Genomic DNA, 26354 nt, shown 5'->3' with positions numbered 1-26354 from the left:
TTTTCGATTTCATAATAACTTTTTGTTTGTTCGTTTTTGGCGAATAGCCATTCTTACTCAATTAGAATCGAGCCAATGAAATGTGGTTTTCGATTTCATGATAACTTCGGGTTTGTTTGTTTTTTTGCGAATAACTAGTCTAATTCGATTGGAATTGAGCCAATGAAACGTGTATTTCGATTTCATGATTACTTCAGGTCTATTCATTTTTGGCGAATTGCTAGTCTAATTCGATTGGATTTGAACTATGAAATGTGGTTTTCGATTTCATGATAACTTCGGGTTTGTTCACTTTTGGCGAATTGCTAGTCTTATTCGATTGGACTCGAGCTAATGAAATGTGGTTTTCGATTTCATGATAACTTTGGGTTTGTTCGTTTTTGGCGAATTGCTAGTCTAATTCGATTGGACTCGAGCCAATGAAATGTGCTTTTCGATTTCATGATAACTTCGGGTTTGTTCGTTTTTAGCAAATTGCTAGTCTAATTCGATTGGAATCGAGCCAATGAAATGTGTATTTCGATTTCATGATAACTTCCGGTCTATTCATTTTTGGCGAATTGCTAGTCTAATTCGATTGGAATCGAACCATGAAATGTGGTTTTCGATTTCATGATAACTTTGGGTTGTTCGTTTTTGGCGAATTACTAATGTAATTTGATTGGAATCGAGCCAATGAAAAGTGGTTTTCGATTTCATAATAACTTTTTGTTGGTTCGTTTTTGGGGAATTACTAATGCATTTCGATTGGAATCGAGCCAATGAAAATTGGTTTTCGATTTCATAAAAACTTTTTGTTTGACCGTTTTTGGCGAATAGGTAGTCTAATTCGATTGGAATCGAGCCAATGAAATGCGGTTTTCAATTTCATAATAACTTCGGGATTGTTCGTTTTCTGCGAATTGCTAGTCTAATTCGATTAGAATCGAGCCAGTGAAAAGAGGCTTTTGAATTCATGATAACTTAGGGTTTGTTCACTTTTGGCGAATTGCTAGTCCAATTCGATTGGACTCTAGCCATTGAAATGTGGTTTTCGATTTCATGATAACTTTGGGTTTGTTCATTTTGGGCGAATTGCTGGTCTATTTCGATTGGAATCGAGCCAATGAATGAGGCTTTTGATTTCACGATAAATTCGGGTCTGTTCATTTTTGGCAAATTGCTAGTCTAATTCGATTGGAATCGAGCCATTAAATATGGTTTTCGATTTCATGATAACTTCGGGATTTTTCACTTTTGGCGAATTACTAGTCTAACTTCGGGTTTGTTCATTTTTGGCAAATTGCTAATCTAATTCGATTGGAATCAATCCAATGAAATTTGGTATTCGATTTCATGTTAACTTCGGGTTTGTTCATTTTTTACGAATTACTAGTCTTATTCGAATCGAGCCATTAAATGTGATTTTAGATTCCATTATAACTTTGGGTTTGTTCATTTTTGGCGAATTGCTAGTATAATTTGATTAGAATCGAGCCAATGAAATGTGGTTTTTGATTTCATGATAACTTTGGGTTTGTTCGTTTTTGGAGAATTACTAGTCTAATTCGATTGGAATCGAGCCAATGAAATGTGGTTTTTGATTTCATGATAACTTCGACTTTGTTCATTTTTCTGGAAAAACGCGTGTCTAATTCGATGGGAATCCAGCCAACGAAACGTGTATTTCGATTTCATGATAACTTCGGGTTTGTTCATTTTTGGTGAATCGTTAGTCTAATTAGATTTGGAATCGAGCCATGAAATGTGGTTTTCGATTTCATGATAACTTCACGCCTTTTCAGTTTTGGCGAATTGCTAGTCTAATTCAATTGGAATCGAACCATGAAATGTGATCTGCGATTTCATGATAACTTCGGGTTTATTAGTTTTTGGCGAATTGCTAGTCTACTTCGATTTGAATCGAGCCAATGAAATGTGGTTTTCGATTTCATGATAACTTCGGCTTTGTTCATTTTTGGCAAATTGCTAGGCTAATTCGATTTTAATCGAGCCAGGGAAAAGTGGCTTTTGATTTCCTGTTGACTTTGGGTTTGTTCATTTTTGGTGAATTGCTAGTCTAATTCGATTGGAATCGAGCTAATGAAATGTGGTTTTTGATTTCATGATAACTACGGTTTTGTTCATTTTTAGCGAATTGCTAGTATAATTCGATTGGAATCGAGCCAATGAAGCGTGTATTTCGATTTCATGATAACTTCGGGGTTGTTCATTTTTTGCGAATTGCTAGTCTAATTCGATTGGAATCGAACCATGAAATGTGGTTTTCGATTTCATGATAACTTTCGGTTTGTTCATTTTTGGCGAATTACTAACGTAATTCGATTGGAATCGAGCCAGTGAAAAGTTGTTTTTGATTTCATGATAACTTCGGGCTTGTTCATTTTTAGAGAATTGCTAGTCTAATTCGATTTGAATCGAGCCAATGAAATGTGGTTTTTGATTTCATGATAACTACGAGTTTCTTCTTTTTTAGCGAATTGCAAGTCTAATTCGATTGGAATCGAGCTAATGAAACGTGTATTTCGATTTCATTATAACTTTGGGTTTGTTCATTTTTGGCGAATTGCTAGTCTTATTCGTTTGGAATCGAACCATGAAATGTGGTTTTCGATTTCTTGATAACTTTAGGTTTGTTAGTTTTTGTCGAATTACTAATGTAATTCGATTGGAATCGAGCCAATGAAAAGTGGTTTTCAATTTTATAATAACTTTTAGTTTGTTCGTTTTTGGCAAATTACTAATGTAATTTGATTGGATCGAGCCAATGAAAATTGGTTTTCGATTTCATAACAACTTTTTGTTTGTTCATTTTTGGTGAATAGCTATTCTTACTCAATTGGAATCGAGCCAATGAAATGTGGTTTTCGATTTCATGATAACTTTGTGTTTGTTCATTTTTAGTGAATTGCTAGTCTAATTCGATTGGAATCGAGCCAATGAAACGTGTATTTCGATTTCATGAAAACTTCAGGTCTATTCATTTTTGGCGAATTGCTAGTCTAATTCGATTGGAATCGAACCATGAAATGTGGTTTTCGATTTTATGATAACTTCGGGTTTGTTCACTTTTGGCGAATTGCCAGTCTAATTCGATTGGACTCAGGCCAATGAAATGTGGTTTTCGATTTCATGAGAACTTTGGGTTTGTCTGTTTTTGACGAATTGCTAGTCTAATTCGATTGGACTCGAGCCAATGAAATGTGCTTTTCGATTTCATGATAACTTCGGGTTTGTTCGTTTTTAGCGAATTGCTAGTCTAATTCGATTGAAATCGAGCCAATGAAACATTTATTTCGATTTCATGATAACTTCCGGTCTATTCATTTTTGGCGAATTGCTAGTCTAATTCGATTGGAATCGAACCATGAAATGTGGTTTTCGATTTCATGATAACTTTGGGTTTGTTTGTTTTTGGCGAATTACTAATGTAATTCGATTGGAATCGAGCCAATGAAAAGTGGTTTTCGATTTCATAATAACTTTTTGTTGGTTCGTTTTTGGGGAATTACTAATGCAATTCGATTGGAATCGAGCCAAAGAAAATTGGTTTTCGATTTCATAAAAACCTTTTGTTTGACCCTTTTTGGTGAATAGCTAGTCTAATCAGATAGGAATCGAGCCATGGAATGTGGTTTTCGATTTCATGATAACTTCAGGTCTTTTTAGTTTTGGCGAATCGCTAGTCTAATTCTATTGGAATCGAACCATGAAATGTGATCTACGATTTCATGATAACTTAGGGTTTGTTCATTTTTGGCGAATTGCTAGTCTACTTCGATTTGAATCGAGCAAATGAAATGTGGTTTTTGATTTCATGATAACTTCAGCTTTGTTCATTTTTGGCGAATTGCTAGTCTAATTCGATTGGAATCGAGCCAATGAAAAGTGGCTTTTGATTTCTTTATAACTTTAGGTTTGTTCATTTTTGGCAAATTGCTAGTCTAATTCGATTGGAATCGAGCCAATGAAATGCGGTTTTTGATTTCATGATAACTACGGGTTTGTTCTTTTTTAGCGAATTGCTAGTCTAATTCGATTGGAATCGAGCCAATGAAACGTGTATTTCGATTTCATGATAACTTCCGGTCTATTCATTTTTGGCGCATTGCTAGTCTAATTCGATTGGAATCGAACCATGAAATGTGGTTTTCGATTTCATGATAACTTTAGGTTTGTTTGTTTTTGGCGAATTACTAATGTAATTCGATTGGAATCGAGCCAATGAAAAGTGGTTTTCGATTTCATAATAACTTTTTGTTGGTTCGTTTTTGGGGAATTACTAATGCATTTCGATTGGAATCGAGCCAATGAAAATTGGTTTTCGATTTCATAAAAACTTTTTGTTTGACCGTTTTTGGCGAATAGCTAGTCTAATTCGATTGGAATCGAGCCAATGAAATGTGGTTTTCAATTTCATAATAATTTCGGGATTGTTCATTTTCGACGAATTGCTAGTCTAATTCGGTTAGAATCGAGCCAGTGAAAAGAGGCTTTTGAATTCATGCTAACTTAGGGTTTGTTCACTTTTGGCGAATTGCTAGTCCAATTCGATTGGACTCTAGCCATTGAAATGTGGTTTTCGATTTCATGATAACTTTGGGTTTGTTCAGTTTGGGCGAATTGCTGGTCTATTTCTATTGGAATCGAGCCAATGAATGAGGCTTTTGATTTCACGATAACTTCGGATCTGTTCATTTTTGGTAAATTGCTAGTCTAATTCTATTGGAATCAAGCCATTAAATTTGGTTTTCGATTTCATGATAACTTCGGGATTGTTCACTTTTGGCGAATTACTAGTCTAACTTCGGGTTTGTTCGTTTTTGGCAAATTGCTAATCTAATTCGATTGGAGTCAATCCAATGAAATTTGGTATTCGATTTCATGTTAACTTCGGGTTTGTTCATTTTTTTACGAATTACTAGTCTTATTCGATTCGAATCAAGCCATTAAATGTGATTTTCGATTCCATTATAACTTTGGGTTTGTACAATTTTGGCGAATTACTAGTCTAATTTGATTAGAATCGAGGCAATGAAATGTGGTCTTCGATATCATGATAACTTTGGGTTTGTTCGTTATTGGAGAATTACTAGTCTAATTCGATTGGAATCGAGCCAATGGAATGTGGTTTTTGATTTCATGATAACTTCGGCTTTGTTCATTTTTCTAGAAAAACGCGTGTCTAATTCGATGGGAATCTAGCCAACGAAATGTGTATTTCGATTTCATGATAACTTCGGGTTTATTCATTTTTCGTGAATCGCTAGTCTAATTAGATTTGGAATCGAGCCATGAAATGTGGTTTTCGATTTCATGATAACTTCAGGTCTTTTCAGTTTTGGCGAATTGCTAGTCTAATTCAATTGGAATCGAACCATGAAATGTGATCTACGATTTCATGATAACTTCAGGTTTGTTCGTTTTCGGCGAATTACTAGTCTAATTCGATTTGAATCGAGCCAGTGAAATGTGGTTTTCGATTTCATGATAACGTCGGCTTTGTTCATTTTTGGCAAATTGCTAGGCTAATTCGATTTTAATCGAGCCAGGGAAAAGTGGCTTTTGATTTCCTGTTGACTTTGGGTTTGTTCATTTTTGGCGAATTGCTAGTCTAATTCGATTGGAATCGAGCTAATGAAATGTGGTTTTTGATTTCATGATAACTACGGGTTTGTTCCTTTTTAGCGAATTGCTAGTCTAATTCGATTGGAATCGAGCCAATGAAACGTGTATTTCGATTTCATGATAACTTCGGGTTTGTTCATTTTTGGCAAATTGCTAGTCTAATTCGATTGGAATCGAACCATGAAATGTGGTTTTTTGATTTCATGATAACTTTCGGTTTGTTCATTTTTGGCGAATTACTAACGTAATTCGATTGGAATCGAGCCAGTGAAAAGTTGTTTTTGATTTCATGATAACTTCGGGCTTGTTCATTTTTTTCGATTTTTGATTTCATGATAACTTCGGGCTTGTTCATTTTTAGTGAATTGCTAGTCTAATTCGATTTGAATCGAGCCAATGAAATGTGGTTTTTGATTTCATGATAACTACGAGTTTCTTCTTTTTTAGCGAATTGCAAGTCTAATTCGATTGGAATCGAGCTAATGAAACGTGTATTTCGATTTCATGATAACTTTAGGTTTGTTCATTTTTGCCGAATTGCTAGTCTTATTCGTTTGGAATCGAACCATGAAATGTGGTTTTCGATTTCATGATAACTTTAGGTTTGTTAGTTTTTATCGAATTACTAATGTAATTCGATTGGAATCGAGCCAATGAAAAGTGGTTTTCGATTTTATAATAACTTTTTGTTTGTTCGTTTTTAGCGAATTACTAATGTAATTCGATTGGATCGAGCCAATGAAAATTGGTTTTCGATTTCATAATAACTTTTTGTTTGTTCATTTTTGGTGAATAGCTATTCTTACTCAATTGGAATCAAGCCAATGAAATGTGGTTTTCGATTTCATGATAACTTTGGGTTTGTTCATTTTTAGTGAATTGCTAGTCTAATTCGATTGGAATCGAGCCAATGAAACGTGTATTTCGATTTCATGATAACTTCAAGTCTATTCATTTTTGGCGAATTGCTAGTCTAATTCGATTGGAATCGAACCATGAAATGTGGTTTTCGATTTCATGATAACTTCGGGTTTGTTCACTTTTGGCGAATTGCTAGTCTAATTCGATTGGACTCAGGCCAATGAAATGTGGTTTTCGATTTGATTATAACTTTAGGTTTGTTTGTTTTTGGCGAATTGCTAGTCTAATTCGATTGGACTCGAGCTAATGAAATGTGCTTTTCGATTTCATGATAACTTCCGGTTTGTTGGTTTTTGGCGAATTGCTAGTCTAATTCGATTGGAATCGAGCCAATGAAATATTTATTTTGATTTCATGATAACTTCCGGTCTATTCATTTTTGGCGAATTGCTAGTCTAATTCGATTGGAATCGAACCATGAAATGTGGTTTTCGATTTCATGATAACTTTAGGTTTGTTCGTTTTTGGCGAATTACTAATGTAATTCGATTGGAATCGAGCCAATGAAAAGTGGTTTTCGATTTCATAATTACTTTTTGTTGGTTCATTTTTGGGGAATTACTAATGCAATTCGATTGGAATCGAGCCAATGAAAATTGGTTTTCGATTTCATAAAAACTTTTTGTTTGACCCTTTTTGGCGAATAGCTAGTCTAATCAGATAGGAATCGAGCCATGGAATGTGGTTTTCGATTTCATGATAACTTCAGGTCTTTTTAGTTTTGGCGAATCGCTAGTCTAATTCTATTGGAATCGAACCATGAAATGTGATCTACGATTTCATGATAACTTAGGGTTTGTTCATTTTTGGCGAATTGCTAGTCTACTTCGATTTGAATCGAGCAAATGAAATGTGGTTTTCGATTTCATGATAACTTCAACTTTGTTCATTTTTGGTGAATTGCTAGTCTAATTCGATTGGAATCGAGCCAATGAAAAGTGGCTTTTGATTTCTTTATAACTTTGGGTTTGTTCATTTTTGGCGAATTGCTTGTCTAATTCGATTGGAATCGAGCCAATGAAACGTGTATTTCGATTTCATGATAACTTCGGGTTTGTTCATTTTTGGCGAATTGCTAGTCTAATTCAATTGGAATCGAACTATGAAATGTGGTTTTCGATTTCATGATAAATTTAGGTTTGTTCATTTTTGGCGAATTACTAATGTAATTCGATTGGAATCGAGCCAATGAAAATTGGTTTTTGATTTCGTGATAACTTCCGGTTTGTTCATTTTTTGCGAATTGCTAGTCTAATTCGATTTGAATCGAGCCAATGAAAGGTGGTTTTTGATTTCGTGATAACTACGGGTTTCTTCTTTTTTAGCGAATTGCTAGGCTAATTCGATTGGAATTGAGCCAATGAAACGTGTATTTCTATTTCATGATAACTTCGGGTTTGTTCATTTTTGGCGAATTGCTAGTCTAATTCGATTGGAATCGAACCATGAAATGTGGTTTTCGATTTCATGATAACTTTAGGCTTGTTCATTTTTGGAGAATTACTAATGTAATTCGTTAGGAATCGAGCCAATGAAAAGTGATTTTCCATTTCATGATAACTTTTTGTTTGTTCGTTTTTCGCGAATTACTAATGTAATTCTATCGGATCGTTCCAATGAAAATTGGTTTTCCATTTCATGATAACTTTTTATTTGTTCCTTTTTGGCAAATAGCTAGTCTAATTCAATTGGAATCGAGCCAATGAAATGTGTTTTTCGATTTCATGATAACTTCGGGTTTGTTCGTTTTCAGCCAATTGCTAGTCTAATTCGATTGGAATCGAGCAAATGAAATGTGTATTTCGATTTCATGATAACTTCAGTTCTATTCATTCTTGGCGAATTGCTAGTCTAATTCGATTGGAATCGAACCATGAAATGTGGTTTTCGATTCCATGATAACTTCTGGTTTGTTCACTTTTGGTGAATTGCTAGTCTAATTCGATTGGATTCTAGCCAATGAAATGTGGTTTTCGATTTCATGATAACTTTGGGTTTGTTCATTTTTGGCGAATTGCTAGTCTAAGTCGACTGGAATCGAGACAATGATATGCGGTTCTCAATTTCAATATAACTTTGGGATTGTTCATTTTTGGCAAATTGCTAGTCCAATTCGATTAGAATCGAGCTAGTGAAAAGTGGCTTTTGAATTCATGATAACTTCGGGTTTGTTCATTTTTGGCGAATTGCTAGTCTAATTCGATTGGAATCGAGCCAATGAAATGTGGTTTTCAATTTCTTGATAACTTCGGATTTATTCGTTTTTGGCGAATTGCTAATCTAATTCGATTGGAATCGATCCAATGAAATATGGTATTCGATTCCATGATAACTTCGGGTTTGTTCATTTTTGGCGAATTGCTAGTCTTATTAGATTGAAATCGAGCCGATGAAATGTGGTTTTCGATTTCATGATAACTTTGGGTTTGTTCGTTTTTGGAGAATTGCTAGTCTAATTCGATTGGAATCAATCCAATGAAATGTGGTTTTTGATTTCTTGATAACTTCGGCTTTGTTCGTTTTTATAGAAAAATGCGTGTCTAATTCGATGGGAATCCAACTAATGAAACGTGTATTTCGGTTTCATGATAACTTCAGGTTTGTTCATTTTTGGTGGATTGCTAGTCTAATTAGATTGGAATTGAGCCAAGATATGTGGTTTCGATTTCATGATAACTTTAGGTCTTTTCAGTTTTGACGAATTGCTAGTCTAATTCAATTGGAATCGAACCATGAAATGTGATCTACGATTTCATGATAACTTCAGGTTTGTTTGTTTTTGGTGAATTGCTAGTCTACTTCGATTTGAATCGAGCCAATGAAATGTGGTTTTCGATTTCATGATAACTTCGGCTTTGTTCATCTTTGGCGAATTGCTTGTCTAATTTGATTGGAATCGAGCCAGTGAAAAGTGGCTTTTGATTTCCTGATAACTTTGGGTTTGTCAATTTTTGGCTAATTACTAGTCTAATTTGATTGAAATCGAGAAATGAAATGTGGTTTTTGATTTCATGATAACTACGGGTTTGTTCTTTTTTAGCAAATTGCTAGTCTAATTCGATTGGAATCGAGCCAATGAAACGTGTATTTCGATTTCATTATAACTTCGGGTTTGTTCGTTTTTGTCGAATTGCAAGTCTAATTCGATTGGAATCGAGCCAATGAAATGTACTTTTCGATATCATGATAACTTCGGGATTTTTCGTTTTTGGCGAATTGCTAGTCTAATTCGATTGGAATCGAGCCAGTGAAAAGTGGTTTTCGATTTCATGATAACTTCGGGTTTGTTCACCTTTGGCGAATTGCTAGTCTACTTCGATTGGACTTGAGCCATTGAAATGTGGTTTTCGATTTCTTGATAACTTCGGCTTTGTTCATTTTTGGCAAATTGCTAGTCTAATTCGATCGAAATTGAACCAATGAAACGTTATTCGACTTCATGATAACTTCGGGTCTATTCATTTTTGGCGAATTGCTAGTCTAATTCGATTGGAATCGAGCCATGAAACGTGTATTTCGATTTCATAATAACTTTGGGTTTGTTCATTTTTGGCGAATTGCTCGTTTAATTCTATTGGAATTGAGCCAATGAAATGTGGTTTTTGATTTCATGAAAACTACGGGTTTATTCTTTTTTAGCGAATTGCTAGTCTAATTCGATTGGAATCGAACCAGCGAAACGTGTATTTCAATTTCATGATAACTTCGGCTTTGTTCATTTTTGTCGAATTGCTAGACTAATTCGATTGGAATCGAGCCAATGAAATGTACCTTTCGATTTCATGATAACTTCGGGATTGTTCGTTTTTGGCGAATTGCTAGTCTAATTCGATTGAAATCGAGCTAGTGAAAAGTGATTTTCGATTTCATGATAACTTCAATTTTGTTCACTTTTGGCAAATTGCTAGTCTACTTCGATTGGACTCGAGCCACTGAAATGTGGTTTTCGATTTCATGATAACTTTGGGTTTTTTCGTTTTTGGCAAATTGCTAGTCTAATTCAATTGGAATCGAGCCAATGAAACATGTATTTCGATTTCATGATAACTTCGGGTCTGTTCATTTTTGGCTAATTTGTAGTCTAATTCGATTGGAATCGAGCCATGAAATGTGGTTTTCGATTTCATGATAACTTTGGGTTTGTTCATTTTTGGTGAATTGCTCGTTTAATTCTATTGGAATCGAGTCATGAAATGTTGTTTTCGATTTCATGATAACTTCGGGTTTGTTCACTTTTGGCGAATTGCTAGTCTAATTCGATTGGACTCCAGCCAATTAAATGTGATTTTCGATTTCATGATAACTTCAGGTTTGTTTATTTTTTGCCGAATTGCTAGTCTAATTCGATTGAAATCGAGCATTTGATATGTGGTTTTCGATATCATGATACCTTCGGGTTTGTTCATTTTTGGAGAATTGCTAGTCTAATTCGATTGGAATTGAGCTAACGAAATGTAGTTTTCGATTTCATGATAATTTTGGGTTCGTTCGTTTTTAGCGAATTGCCAGTCTAATTCAATTGGAATCGAGCCAATGAAATGTGGTTTTCGATTTCATGATAACTTCGGGTTAGTTCATTTTTGGGGAATTGCTAGTCTAATTCGATTGGAATTGAGCCAATGAAATGTGATTTTTGATTTCATGATAACTACGGGTTTGTTGGTTTTTAGCGAATTGCGAGCCTAATTCGATTGGAATCGAGCCAATGAAACATGTATTTCGATTTCATCATAGCTTCTAGTTTGTTCATTTTTGGCGAATTGCTAGTCTAATTTGATTGGAATCGAGCTAGTGAAATGTGGTTTTCGATTTCATGATAACTTTGGGTTTGTTCATTTTTATTTCTTGATAACTTCGGCTTTGTTCATTTTTCTAGAAAAACAAGTGTCTAATTCGATGGGAATCCAGCTAATGAAAAGTGGTTTTCGATTTCATGATCACTTTGGGTTTGTTCGTTTTTGGCGAATTGCTAATCTAATTCGATTGGACATGAGCTAATGAAATGTGGTTTTCGATTTCATGATCACTTTGGGTTTGTTCGTTTTTGGCGAATTGCTAATCTAATTCGATTGGACATGAGCTAATGAAATGTGGTTTTCGATTTCATGATCACTTTGGGTTTGTTCGTTTTTGGCGAATTGCTAATCTAATTCGATTGGACATGAGCTAATGAAATGTGGTTTTCGATTTCATGATCACTTTGGGTTTGTTCGTTTTTGGCGAATTGCTAATCTAATTCGATTGGACATGAGCTAATGAAATGTGGTTTTCGATTTCATGATCACTTTGGGTTTGTTCGTTTTTGGCGAATTGCTAATCTAATTCGATTGGACATGAGCTAATGAAATGTGGTTTTCGATTTCATGATCACTTTGGGTTTGTTCGTTTTTGGCGAATTGCTAATCTAATTCGATTGGACATGAGCTAATGAAATGTGGTTTTCGATTTCATGATCACTTTGGGTTTGTTCGTTTTTGGCGAATTGCTAATCTAATTCGATTGGACATGAGCTAATGAAATGTGGTTTTCGATTTCATGATCACTTTGGGTTTGTTCGTTTTTGGCGAATTGCTAATCTAATTCGATTGGACATGAGCTAATGAAATGTGGTTTTCGATTTCATGATCACTTTGGGTTTGTTCGTTTTTGGCGAATTGCTAATCTAATTCGATTGGACATGAGCTAATGAAATGTGGTTTTCGATTTCATGATCACTTTGGGTTTGTTCGTTTTTGGCGAATTGCTAATCTAATTCGATTGGACATGAGCTAATGAAATGTGGTTTTCGATTTCATGATCACTTTGGGTTTGTTCGTTTTTGGCGAATTGCTAATCTAATTCGATTGGACATGAGCTAATGAAATGTGGTTTTCGATTTCATGATCACTTTGGGTTTGTTCGTTTTTGGCGAATTGCTAATCTAATTCGATTGGACATGAGCTAATGAAATGTGGTTTTCGATTTCATGATCACTTTGGGTTTGTTCGTTTTTGGCGAATTGCTAATCTAATTCGATTGGACATGAGCTAATGAAATGTGGTTTTCGATTTCATGATCACTTTGGGTTTGTTCGTTTTTGGCGAATTGCTAATCTAATTCGATTGGACATGAGCTAATGAAATGTGGTTTTCGATTTCATGATCACTTTGGGTTTGTTCGTTTTTGGCGAATTGCTAATCTAATTCGATTGGACATGAGCTAATGAAATGTGGTTTTCGATTTCATGATCACTTTGGGTTTGTTCGTTTTTGGCGAATTGCTAATCTAATTCGATTGGACATGAGCTAATGAAATGTGGTTTTCGATTTCATGATCACTTTGGGTTTGTTCGTTTTTGGCGAATTGCTAATCTAATTCGATTGGACATGAGCTAATGAAATGTGGTTTTTGATTTCATGATAACTTCGGCTTTGTTCATTTTTCTAGAAAAACAAGTGTCTAATTCGATGGGAATCCAGCTAATGAAAAGTGTATTTCGATTTCATGATAACTTTGGATTTGTTCATTTTTGGTGAATCGCTAGTCTAATTAGATTGGAATCGAGACATGAAATGTGGTTTTTGATTCATGATAACTTCAGGTCTTTTCAGTTTTGGCGAATTGCTAGTCCAATTCAATTGGAATCGAACCATGAAATGTGATCTACGATTTCATGATAACTTAGGGTTTGTTCATTTTTGGCGAATTGCTAGTCTACTTCGATTTGAATCGAGCCAATGAAATGTGGTTTTCGATTTCATGATAACTTCGACTTCGTTTGTTTTTGGAGAATTGGTAGTCTAATTCGATTGGAATCGAGCCAGTGAAAAGTGGCTTTTGATTTCTTGATAACTTTGGGTTTGTTCATTTTTTGCATATTGCTAGTCTAATTCGATTGGAATCGAGCCAATGAAATGTGGTTTATGATTTCATGATAACTACAGATTTGTTCTTTTTTAGCGAATTGCTAGTCTAATTCGATTGGAATCGAGCCAATGAAACATTTATTTCGATTTCATGATAACTTCGGGTTTGTTCATTTTTGGCGAATTGCTAGTGTAATTCGATTGGAATTGAACCATGAAATGTGGTTTTCGATTTCATGATAACTTTAGGTTTGTTCAGTTTTGGCGAATTACTAATGTAATTCGATTGGAATTGAGACAATGAAAAGGTGTTTTTGATTTCATGATAACTTCGGGTCTGTTCATTTTTGGCGAATTGTTAGTCTAATTCGATTGGAATCGAGCTAATGAAATGTGGTTTTTGATTTCATGATAACTACGGTTTTGTTCCTTTTTAGCGAATTGCTAGTCTAATTCGGCTGGAATCGAGCCAATGAAACGTGTATTTCGATTTCATGATAACTTCAGGTTTGTTCATTTTTTACGAACTGCTAGTCTAATTCGATTGGAATTGAACCATGAAATGTGATTTTCGATTTCATGATAATTTTAAAGTTTGTTTATTTTTGGCAAATTACTAATGTAATTCGATTGGACTCGAGCCAATGAAAAGTGGTTTTCGATTTCTTAATAACTTTTTGTTTGTTCGTTTTTGGCGAATTACTAATGTAATTCGATTGGATCGAGCCAATGAAAAATTGGTTTTCGATTTCATAATAACTTTTTGTTAGTTCGTTTTCGGTGAATAGCTAGTCTAATTCAATTGGAATCAAGCCAATGAAATGTGGTTTTCGATTTCATGATAACTTCGGATTTTTTCCATTTTAGCGAATTGCTAGTGTAATTCGATTGGAATTGAGCCAATGAAACGTGTATTTTGATTTCATGACAACTTTCAGACTGTTCATTTTCGGTGAATTGCTAGTCTAATTCGATTGGAATCGAGCCATGAAATATGGTTTTCAATTTCATGATAACTTCGGGTTTGTTCACTTTTGGCGACTTGCTAGTCTATTTCGATTGGAATCGAGCCAATGAAACGTGTATTTTGATTTCATGATAACTTCGGTTTTGTTCATTTTTGGCGAATTACTAGTCGAATTCGATTGGAATCGAGCCATGAAATGTGGTTTTCAATTCCATGATAGCTTCGGGTTTGTTCATATTTGGCAAATTGCTAGTCTAATTCGATTGGAATCGAGCCATGAAATGTGGTTTTTGATTTCATGATAATTTCGGGTTTGTTAATTTCTGGTGAATTGCTAGTTTAATTCGATTGGACTCGAGACAATGAAATGTTGTTTTCGATTTCATGATAAATTTGGGTTAGTTCGTTTTTGGCGAATTGCTAGGCTAATTCGACTGGAATCAAGCCAATGAAATGTGGTTTTCGACTACATGATAACGATGGGTTTGTTCATTTTAAGCGAATTGCTAGTCTAATTCGATTCAAATGGAGCCAATGAAACGTGTATTTCGATTTCATGATAACTTTGGGTTTGCTCATTTTTTGCCAATGGCTAGTCTAATTCGATTGGAATCGAGCCAATGAAATGTGGTTTTTGATTTCTTGATATCTTTGGGTTTGTTCATTTTTGGCGAATTGCTAGTCTAATTCGATTGGACTGGAGCCAATGAAATGCGGTTTTCGATTTCACGATAACTTTGGGTTTGTTCGTTTTTAGCGAATTGCTAGTTTAATTCGATTGGAATCGAGCCATTGAAACGTGTATTTCGATTTCATGATAACTTCGGGTCTGTTCATTTTTGGCGAATTGCTAGTCTAATTCAATTGGAATCGAGCCATGAAATTTGTTTTTAGATTTCATGATAACTACGGGTCTGTTCCTTTTCGGCGAATTGCAAGTCTAATTCGATTGGAATCGAGCCATGAAATGTGTTTTTCGATTTCATGATAACTTCGGGTTTGTTCAATTTTAGTGAATTGCTAGTCTAATTCGATTGGAATCGAGCCAGTGAAAAGTGACTTTTGATTTGTTGATAACGTCGGCTCTGTTTGTTTTTGGCGAATTGCTAGTCAAATTCGATTGAAATCGAGCCAATGAAATGTGGTTTTTCGATTTTGTGATAACTGCGGGTTGTTTCGTACTTAGTCAATTGCTAGTCTAATTCGATTGAAATCGAGCCAATGAAACGTGTATTTTGATTTCATGATAACTTCGAGTCTGTTCAATTTTGGGTTTGTTCATTTTTGAAGAATTTCTACTAATTCGTTTGGGATCGAGCTAATGAAAAGTGGCTTTTGATTTCATGATAAATTTTGGTCTGTTCATTTTTTGCGTTCGATTGGAATCGAGCCAATGAAAAGTGATTTTTGATTTCACGATAACGTTGGGTTTGTTCGGTTTTAGCGAATTGCTATTCTAATTCGATTGGAATCGAGCCAATTAAAAGGGGCTTTTGATTTTAAGATGACTTCGGGATTTGTCGTTTTTGGCGAATTGCTAGTCTAATTCGAATGGAATTGAGTTCATGAAAAGTGGCTTTTGATTTCATGATAACTTCGGGTTCGTACGTTTTTGGCGAATTGCTAGTCTAATTCGAATGGAATTGAGTTCATGAAAAGTGGCTTTTGATTTCATGATAACTTCGGGTTCGTACGTTTTTGGCGAATTGCTAGTCTAATTCGAATGGAATTGAGTTCATGAAAAGTGGCTTTTGATTTCATGATAACTTCGTGTTTGTTCATTTCTGTCTTGGATTGGAATCGAACCATTGAAGCGTGGTTTCTGATTTCGTGATAACTTCGGGTTCGTACGTTTTTGGCGAATTGCTAGTTTGATTCGATTGGAATCGAGCCAATGAAAAGAGGTTTTTGATTTCATGATAACTTCGGGTTTGTTCATTTTGGGCGAATTGTTAGCCTAATTTGATTGGAATCGAGCGATTGAAATGTGGTTTTGGATTTCATGATAGCTTCGAATTTGTTCGCTTTGGCAAATTGCTAGTCTAATTTGATTGGAATCGAGCCAGTGAAAAGTGGTTTTTGATTTCATGATGATTTTGGGTTTGTTCATTTTTGGCGAATCGCAATTCTGATTGGATTCAAATCGAGGCAACGAAAAGTAGCTTTTGATTTCATGATAACTTCGGGTTCGTTCAGTTTTGACGAATTGCTAATCTAATTCGATTGGAATCGAGTCAATGAAACGTGTATTTCGATTTTATGATAAGTTCGGGTCTGTTATTTTTGGTGAATTGCTAGTCAAATTTGATTGGAATCGAGCAATGAAATGTGGTCTTCGATTTCATGATAACTTCGGGTTTGTTCATATTTGGCGAATGGCTAGTCTAATTCGATTGGAATCGAGCCAATGAAACGTGGTTTTCGATTTCATGATAACTTCGGGTTCGTTCATTTTTTGGTGATTTGCTAGTCTAATTCGATTGGACTCGAGCCAATGAAATGTGGTTTTCGATTTCATGATAACTTTGGGTTTGTTCGTTTTTAGCTAATTGCTAGTCTAATTCGATTGGAATCGAGCCAATGAAACGTGTATTTCGATTTCACGAAAACATCAGGTCTGTTCGTGTTTGGCAAATTGCTATTCTAATTTGATTGGAATCGAGCCATGAAATGTGTTTTTCGATTTCATGATAACTTCAGGTTTGTTCGTTTTTAGCGAATTGCTAGTTTAATTCGATTGGAATCGAGCCAATGAAATGTGGTTTTCGATCTCATGATAACTTTGGGTTTGTTCGTTTTTGGCGAATTGCTAGTCTAATTCGATTGGAACCGGGCCAGTGAAATGTGCTTTTCGATTTCATAATAACAAATAACTTCGGGCTTGTTCGTTTTTAGCGAATTGCTAGTCTAATTCGATTGGAATCGAGCTATTGAAAAGTGGCTTTTGATTTCATGATAACTTCGGGCTTTTTTTTGGCGAATCGCTAGTCAAATTCGATTGGAATCGAGCCAATGAAATGTGGTCTTTGATTTCATGATAACTTCGGGTTTGTTCATTTTTGGCGAATTGCTAATCTCATTCGATTGGAATCAAGCTAGTGAAATGTGGCTTTTGATTTCATGATAAGTTCGGGTTTGTTTATTTTTGGCAAATTGCTAGTCAAATTCGATTGAAATCGAGCCAATGAAATGTGGTTTTTTGATTTCATGATAACTTCGGGTTGTTTTGTATTTAGCGAATTGCTAGTCTAATTCGATTGGAATCGAGCCAATGAAACGCGTATTTTGATTTCATGATAACTTCGGGTCTGTTCATTTTTGGCGAATTGTTATTCTAATTTGTTTGGAATCGAGCCATGAAATGTGGTCTTCGATTTCATGATAACTTCGGGTTTGTTCATTTTTAGCGAATTGCTAGTTTAATTCAATTGGAATCGAGCCAATATAACGTGTATTTCAATTTTATGATAACTTCGGGTCCGTTCATTTTTGGCGAACTGCTAGTCTAATTCGATTGGAATCGAGCCCTGAAATGTGTTTTTCGATTTCATGATAACTTTGGGTCTGTTCATTTTTGGCGAATTGCTAGTGTAATTCTATTGGAATCGAGCCATGAAACGTGTTTTTCGATTTCATGATAACTTAGGGTTTGTTCATTTTTAGCGAATTGCTAGTCTAATTCGATTGGAATCGAGCCAATAAAATGTGGTTTTCGATTTCATGATAACTTCGGGTTTGTTCATTTTTGGCAAATTGCAAGTCTAATTCGATTGGAGTCGAGCCAATGAAATGTGGTTTTCGATTTCATTATAACTTCGGGTTTGTTTGTTTTTTGCGAATTGTTAGTCTAATTCGATTGGAATCGAGCCTTGAAATGTGGTGTTCGATTTCATGATAGCTTTAGGTTTGTTCATTTTTTGCGAATTACTGATGTAATTCGATTGGAAACAAGCCAATGAAAAGTGGTTTTCGATTTCATGATAACTTTTTGTTTGTTCATTTTTGGCAAATAGCTAGTCTAATTCGATTGGAATTGAGCCTGTGAAATGTGGCTTTTGATTTCGTGATGACTCCCTATTTCTTCGTTTTTGAAGAATTTCAAGTCTAGTTCGATTGGAATCGGGCCAATGAAAAGTGGCTTTTGAATTCTTGATAAATTCGGGTTTGTTCATTTTTTGTAAATTGCTAGAGTAATTCGATTGGAATCAAGCCAATGAAAAGTGGATTTTGGTTGAATGATTACTTCGGGTTTGTTCATTTTTGATGAATTTCTAGTCTAATTCGTTTGGGATCGAGCTAATGAAAAGTGGCTTTTGATTTCATGATAAATTTTGGTATGTTCATTTTTGGCGTTCAATTGGAATCGAGCCAATGAAAAGTGGTTTTTGATTTCACGATAACGTTCGGTTTGTTCGGTTTTAGAGAATTGCTATTCTAATTCTATTGGAATCGAGCCAATTAAAAGTGGCTTTTGATTTTAAGATGACTTCGGGATTTGTCGTTTTTGGCGAATTGCTATTCTAATTCGATTGGAATCGAATAAATTAAAATTGGTTTTTGATTTCATGATAGCTTCGGGTTTTTTGTTTTTGGTGAATTGCTACTCTAATTCGATTGGAATCGAGCCAATGAAAAGTGGCTTTTGATTTCATGATAACTTCGAATTTGTTCATTTTTGGTGAATTGCAAGTCTAATTCGAATGGAATTGAGTTAATGAAAAGTGGCTTTTGATTTCATGATAACTTCGTGTTTGTTCATTTCTGTCTTGGATTGGAATCGAACCATTGAAGCGTGGTTTCTGATTTCGTGATAACTTCGGGTTCGTACGTTTTTGGCGAATTGCTAGTTTGATTCGATTGGAATCGAGCCAATGAAAAGAGGTTTTCGATTTCATGATAACTTCGGGTTTGTTCGTTTTGGGCGAATTGTTAGCCTAATTTGATTGGAATCGAGCGATTGAAATGTGGTTTTGGATTTCAGGATAACTTCGAATTTGTTCGCTTCGGCAAATTGCTAGTCTAATTTGATTGGAATCGAGCCAGTGAAAAGTAGTTTTTGATTTCATGATGATTTTGGGTTTGTTCATTTTTGGCGAATCGCTATTCTGATTGGATTCAAATCGAGGCAAGGAAAAGTAGCTTTTGATTTCATGATAACTTCGGGTTCGTTCAGTTTTGACGAATTGCTAGTCTAATTCGATTGGAATCGAGCCAATGAAAAGTTGCTCTTGATTTCTTGATAACTTCGGGTTTGTTCGTTTTTGGCAAATTTCAATCTAATTTGATTGGAATCGAACGAATGAACAGTGGGTTTTGATTTCATGATAAGTTCGAGTTTGTTCGCTTTGGCGTATTGCTAGTCTAATTCGATTGGAATGGAGCCAATGAAAAGTGGCTTTTGATTTCACGATAACTTTGGGCTCTTCATTTTTGGCGAATTGATAGCGTAATTCGATTTAAATCAAGCCAATTTTTGATTTCTTGATAACTTCGGGTTTGTTCATTTTGTGGCAAATTTCTACACTGATTCGCTTGAAATCGAACGAATGAAAAGTGGGTTTTGATTTCATGATAACTTCGGGTTTGTTCGTTTTGGCGAATTGCTAGTCTAATTCGATTGGAATCGAGCCAGTGAAAAGTGGCTTTTGATAACAGGACAACTTCAGGTTTATTCATTTTTGGCAAATTACTAATGTAATTCGATTGGAATCGAGCCAATGAAAAGTGTTTTTTGATTTCATGATAACTTTGAGTTTGTTTGTTTTTGGCGAATTGATTGTCTAATTCGATTGGAATCGAGCCAATGAAAAGTGGTTTTTGATTTCATGATATCTTCGGGGTTTTTCATTTTTTACGAATTGCTAATCTGATTCGATTGGAATTGAGCTAATGAAAAGTGGTTTTCGATTTTATGATAACTTCGGGTTTGATCATTTTTTGCAGATTGCAAGTCTAATTCGATTGGAATCGAGCCAATTAAAATGTGGTTCTTGAATTCTTGATAACTTTGGGTTTGTTCGTTTTTGACAAATTTCTAGTCTAATTCGATTGGAATCGAACGAATGAAAAGTGGGTTTTTTCTTTTCCTGATAACTTCGGGTTTGTTCGTTTTGGCGAATTGCTAATCTAATTCGATTGGAATCGAGCCAATGAAAAGTGGCTTCTGATTTCATGATAACTTCGAGTTTGTCCATTTTTGGCGAATTGCTAGTCTAATTCGAGCCAATGAAAAGTGGCTTTTGATTTCTTGATAACTTCGGGTTTGTTCGTTTTGGCGAATTGCTAATCTAATTCGATTGGAATCGAGCCAATGAAAAGTGGCTTCTGATTTCATGATAACTTCGAGTTTGTCCATTTTTGGCGAATTGCTAGTCTAATTCGAGCCAATGAAAAGTGGCTTTTGATTTCTTGATAACTTCGGGTTTGTTCGTTTTGGCGAATTGCTAATCTAATTCGATTGGAATCGAGCCAATGAAAAGTGGCTTCTGATTTCATGATAACTTCGAGTTTGTCCATTTTTGGCGAATTGCTAGTCTAATTCGAGCCAATGAAAAGTGGCTTTTGATTTCTTGATAACTTCGGGTTTGTTCGTTTTGGCGAATTGCTAATCTAATTCGATTGGAATCGAGCCAATGAAAAGTGGCTTCTGATTTCATGATAACTTCGAGTTTGTCCATTTTTGGCGAATTGCTAGTCTAATTCGAGCCAATGAAAAGTGGCTTTTGATTTCTTGATAACTTCGGGTTTGTTCGTTTTGGCGAATTGCTAATCTAATTCGATTGGAATCGAGCCAATGAAAAGTGGCTTCTGATTTCATGATAACTTCGAGTTTGTCCATTTTTGGCGAATTGCTAGTCTAATTCGAGCCAATGAAAAGTGGCTTTTGATTTCTTGATAACTTCGGGTTTGTTCGTTTTGGCGAATTGCTAGTCTAATTCGAGCCAATGAAAAGTGGCTTTTGATTTCATGATAACTTCGAGTTTGTTCATTTTTGGCGAATTGCTAGTCTAATTCGATATAAATCGAGCCAATGAAAAGTGGTTTTTGATTTCGTGATAACTTCGGGTTTGTTCGTTTTTAGCGAATTGCTAGTTTAATTCAATTGGAATTGAGCCAATAAAACGTGTATTTCAATTTTATGATAACTTCGGGTCTGTTCATTTTTGGCGAATTGCTAGTCTAATTCGATTGGAATCGGGCCAATGAAATGTGGTTTTTGATTTCATGATAACTTCGGGTTTGTTCTTTTTTGGAGAATTGCAAGTCTAATTCGATTGGAGTCGAGTCAATGAAATGCGGTTTTCGATTTCATTATAACTTTGGGTTTGTTCATTTTTGGCGAATTGCTAGTCTAATTCGATTGGAATCGAGCCAATGAAATGTGGTTTTTGATTTCATGATAACTTCGGGTTTGTTCATTTTTGGAGAATTGCAAGTCTAATTCGATTGGAGTCGAGCCAATGAAATGCGGTTTTCGATTTCATTATAACTTCGGGTTGTTTGTTTTTTGCGAATTGTTAGTCTAATTCGATTGGACTCGAGCCAATGAAATGTGGTTTTCGATTCATGATAACTTTGGGTTTGTTCATTTTTAGCGAATTGCTAGTCTAATTCGATTGGAATCGAGCCAGTGAAACGTGTATTTCGATTTCACAAAAACTTCAGGTCTGTTCGTGTTTGGCAAATTGCTATTCTAATTCGATTGGAATCGAGCCATGAAATGTGTTTTTCGATTTCATTATAACTTCGGGTTTGTTTGTTTTTTGCGAATTGTTAGTCTAATTCGATTGGAATCGAGCCTTGAAATGTGGTGTTCGATTTCATGATAGCTTTAGGTTTGTTCATTTTTTGCGAATTACTGATGTAATTCGATTGGAAACAAGCCAATGAAAAGTGGTTTTCGATTTCATGATAACTTCGAGTTTGTTCATTTTTGGCGAATTGCTAGTCTAATTCGATTGAAATCGAGCCATGAAATGTGTTTTTCGATTTCATGATAACTTCGAGTTTGTTCATTTTTGGCGAATTGCTAGTCTAATTCGATTGAAATCGAGCCATGAAATGTGTTTTTCGATTTCATGATAACTTCGAGTTTGTTCATTTTTGGCGAATTGCTAGTCTAATTCGATTGAAATCGAGCCATGAAATGTGTTTTTCGATTTCATGATAACTTCGAGTTTGTTCATTTTTGGCGAATTGCTAGTCTAATTCGATTGAAATCGAGCCATGAAATGTGTTTTTCGATTTCATGATAACTTCGAGTTTGTTCATTTTTGGCGAATTGCTAGTCTAATTCGATTGAAATCGAGCCATGAAATGTGTTTTTCGATTTCATGATAACTTCGAGTTTGTTCATTTTTGGCGAATTGCTAGTCTAATTCGATTGAAATCGAGCCATGAAATGTGTTTTTCGATTTCATGATAACTTCGAGTTTGTTCATTTTTGGCGAATTGCTAGTCTAATTCGATTGAAATCGAGCCATGAAATGTGTTTTTCGATTTCATGATAACTTCGAGTTTGTTCATTTTTGGCGAATTGCTAGTCTAATTCGATTGAAATCGAGCCATGAAATGTGTTTTTCGATTTCATGATAACTTCGAGTTTGTTCATTTTTGGCGAATTGCTAGTCTAATTCGATTGAAATCGAGCCATGAAATGTGTTTTTCGATTTCATGATAACTTCGAGTTTGTTCATTTTTGGCGAATTGCTAGTCTAATTCGATTGAAATCGAGCCATGAAATGTGTTTTTCGATTTCATGATAACTTCGAGTTTGTTCATTTTTGGCGAATTGCTAGTCTAATTCGATTGAAATCGAGCCATGAAATGTGTTTTTCGATTTCATGATAACTTCGAGTTTGTTCATTTTTGGCGAATTGCTAGTCTAATTCGATTGAAATCGAGCCATGAAATGTGTTTTTCGATTTCATGATAACTTCGAGTTTGTTCATTTTTGGCGAATTGCTAGTCTAATTCGATTGAAATCGAGCCATGAAATGTGTTTTTCGATTTCATGATAACTTCGAGTTTGTTCATTTTTGGCGAATTGCTAGTCTAATTCGATTGAAATCGAGCCATGAAATGTGTTTTTCGATTTCATGATAACTTCGAGTTTGTTCATTTTTGGCGAATTGCTAGTCTAATTCGATTGAAATCGAGCCATGAAATGTGTTTTTCGATTTCATGATAACTTCGAGTTTGTTCATTTTTGGCGAATTGCTAGTCTAATTCGATTGAAATCGAGCCATGAAATGTGTTTTTCGATTTCATGATAACTTCGAGTTTGTTCATTTTTGGCGAATTGCTAGTCTAATTCGATTGAAATCGAGCCATGAAATGTGTTTTTCGATTTCATGATAACTTCGAGTTTGTTCATTTTTGGCGAATTGCTAGTCTAATTCGATTGAAATCGAGCCATGAAATGTGTTTTTCGATTTCATGATAACTTCGAGTTTGTTCATTTTTGGCGAATTGCTAGTCTAATTCGATTGAAATCGAGCCATGAAATGTGTTTTTCGATTTCATGATAACTTCGAGTTTGTTCATTTTTGGCGAATTGCTAGTCTAATTCGATTGAAATCGAGCCATGAAATGTGTTTTTCGATTTCATGATAACTTCGAGTTTGTTCATTTTTGGCGAATTGCTAGTCTAATTCGATTGAAATCGAGCCATGAAATGTGTTTTTCGATTTCATGATAACTTCGAGTTTGTTCATTTTTGGCGAATTGCTAGTCTAATTCGATTGAAATCGAGCCATGAAATGTGTTTTTCGATTTCATGATAACTTCGAGTTTGTTCATTTTTGGCGAATTGCTAGTCTAATTCGATTGAAATCGAGCCATGAAATGTGTTTTTCGATTTCATGATAACTTCGAGTTTGTTCATTTTTGGCGAATTGCTAGTCTAATTCGATTGAAATCGAGCCATGAAATGTGTTTTTCGATTTCATGATAACTTCGAGTTTGTTCATTTTTGGCGAATTGCTAGTCTAATTCGATTGAAATCGAGCCATGAAATGTGTTTTTCGATTTCATGATAACTTCGAGTTTGTTCATTTTTGGCGAATTGCTAGTCTAATTCGATTGAAATCGAGCCATGAAATGTGTTTTTCGATTTCATGATAACTTCGAGTTTGTTCATTTTTGGCGAATTGCTAGTCTAATTCGATTGGAATCGAGCCAATGAAAAGTGGTTTTTGATTTCGTGATAACTTCGGGTTTGTTCGTTTTTAGCGAATTGCTAGTTTAATTCAATTGGAATCGAGCCAATAAAACGTGTATTTCAATTTTATGATAACTTCGGGTCTGTTCATTTTTGGCGAATTGCTAGTCTAATTCGATTGGAATCGAGCCATGAAATGTGTTTTTCGATTTCATGATAACTTCGGGTCTGTTCATTTTTGGCGAATTGCTAGTGTAATTCGATTGGAATCGAGCCATGAAACGTGTTTTTCGATTTCATGATAACTTCGGGTTTTTTCTTTTTTGGCGAATTGCTAGTTAAATTCGATTGGAATCGAGCAATGAAATGTGGTCTTCGATTTCATGATAACTTCGGGTTTGTTCATATTTGGCGAATGGCTAGTCTAATTCGATTGGAATCGAGCCAATGAAATGTGGTTTTCGATTTCATGATAACTTCGGGTTCGTTCATTTTTTGGTGATTTGCTAGTCTAATTAGATTGGACTCGAGCCAATGAAATGTGGTTTTCGATTTCATGATAACTTTGGGTTTGTTCGTTTTTAGCGAATTGCTAGTCTAATTCGATTGGAATCGAGCCAACGAAACGTGTATTTCGATTTTACGAAAACTTCAGGTCTGTTCGTGTTTGGCAAATTGCTATTCTAATTCGATTGGAATCGAGCCATGAAATGTGTTTTTCGATTTCATGATAACTTCAGGTTTGTTCGTTTTTAACGAATTGCTAGTTTAATTCGATTGGAATCGAGCCAATGAAATGTGGTTTTCGATCTCATGATAACTTTGGGTTTGTTCGTTTTTGGCGAATTGCTTGTCTAATTCGATTGGAATCGGGCCAGTGAAATGTGCTTTTCGATTTCATAATAACAAATAACTTCGGGCTTGTTAGTTTTTAGCGAATTGCTAGTCTAATTCGATTGGAATCGAGCCATTGAAAAGTGGCTTTTGATTTCATGATAACTTCGGGCTTTTTTTTGGCGAATCGCTAGTCAAATTCGATTGGAATCGAGCCAATGAAATGTGGGCTTTGATTTCATGATAACTTCGGGTTTGTTCATTTTTGGCGAATTGCTAATCTCATTCGATTGGAATCAAGCTAGTGAAATGTGGCTTTTGATTTCATGATAAGTTTGGGTTTGTTTATTTTCGGCAAATTGCTAGTCAAATTCGATTGAAATCGAGCCAATGAAATGTGGTTTTTCGATTTCATGATAACTTCGGGTTGTTTTGTATTTAGCAAACTGCTAGTCTAATTCGATTGGAATCGAGCCAATGAAACGCGTATTTTGATTTCATGATAACTTCGGGTCTGTTCATTTTTGGCGAATTGCTAGTCTAATTTGTTTGGAATCGAGCCATGAAATGTGGTCTTCGATTTCATGATAACTTCGGGTTTGTTCAATTTTGGCGAATGGCTAGTCTAATTCGATTGAAATTGAGCCAATGAAATGTGGTTTTCGATTTCATGATAACTTCGGGTTTGTTCATTTTTGGCAAATTGCTATTCTAATTCGATTGGAATCGAGCCATGAAATGTGTTTTTCGATTTCATGATAACTTCAGGTTTGTTCGTTTTTAGCGAATTGCTAGTTTAATTCGATTGGAATCGAACCAATGAAATGTGGTTTTCGATCTCATGATAACTTTGGGTTTGTTCGTTTTTGGCGAATTGCTAGTCTAATTCGATTGGAATCGGGCCAGTGAAATGTGCTTTTCGATTTCATAATAACAAATAACTTCGGGCTTGTTTGTTTTTAGCGAATTGCTAGTCTAATTCGATTGGAATCGAGCC

This window comes from Olea europaea, unplaced genomic scaffold, assembly GCF_002742605.1.
Source record: "Olea europaea var. sylvestris unplaced genomic scaffold, O_europaea_v1 scaffold333, whole genome shotgun sequence".
NCBI lineage: Eukaryota > Viridiplantae > Streptophyta > Magnoliopsida > Lamiales > Oleaceae > Olea > Olea europaea.
The sequence above is the reverse complement of the archived record's forward strand: the minus strand, read 5'-3'. Positions refer to the sequence as shown.